The sequence below is a fragment of the Entelurus aequoreus genome, linkage group LG16 (genome assembly GCF_033978785.1).
Source record: "Entelurus aequoreus isolate RoL-2023_Sb linkage group LG16, RoL_Eaeq_v1.1, whole genome shotgun sequence".
In the NCBI taxonomy this organism is placed as follows: domain Eukaryota; kingdom Metazoa; phylum Chordata; class Actinopteri; order Syngnathiformes; family Syngnathidae; genus Entelurus; species Entelurus aequoreus.
The window spans coordinates 25680545-25681501 of NC_084746.1; positions in this window are offsets into that span (position 1 = coordinate 25680545).

Sequence of the window (957 nt, forward strand, 5' to 3'; positions counted from 1 at the left end):
GAAATATGTCCCTGGACACATGAGGACTTTGAATATGACCAGTGTATGATCCTGTAACTACTTGGTGTCGGATCGATACCTGCATTTGTGGTATCACCCAAAACTAATGTAAAGTATCCAAACAACAGAAGAATAAGTGATTATTACATTTTAACAGAAGTGTAGATAGAACATGTTGAAACGGGAAAAAAAACAGATATTAACAGTAAATGAACATGTGGATTAATGATCCATTTTTACAGCTTGTCCCTCATAATTTTGACAAAATAGAAGGATAAATGACACAATATGTTACTGCATACGTCAGCAGACTAATTAGGAGCCTTTGTTTGCTTACTTACTTCTAAAAGACAAGTTGTCTTGTATGTTCACTATTTTATTTAAGGACACAATTGTTCTTCATTTGCAATAAACATATGTTTAATGTACCTACCCTAAGATTTTTGGTTAAAATAAAGCCAATAATGCCATCTTTGCGGTCCCCCTTATTTAAATGTACAGAAAAGTATCAAAATATATTTTGGTACTGGTACTGGTACTAAAATATTGGTATCGGGACATCCCTAATTCAAACACAGTGTTACTGTTCAAACTGTGTGTGATGTTACAGTGGCCAAAAATATGAAATATGCTTGTTAAATAAAACCTTTGCCTTGTTTTTAAAGAATACTTAGGCCTACAACGCTACTGTATTTTAATGTTTGTCATTATAGTGGTACTCAAGTGTTTTCTAAGATGATACTTTAAAAAAAAAGTTTAATAACCAAATTATGGAATGGATTAACCAAAGAAATCAAACAAAGCACCAATATGATTCAGTTTAAGAGACTGTTCAAACTACAAGTGTTCACAAAGTACACAGAACAATAATTATGATGAACATCTTGAACCCTTTTTTTTTTGTTAGATAAAGATTATTTATGTATTTAATATTTGTTTACTTACTATGGTATAGTA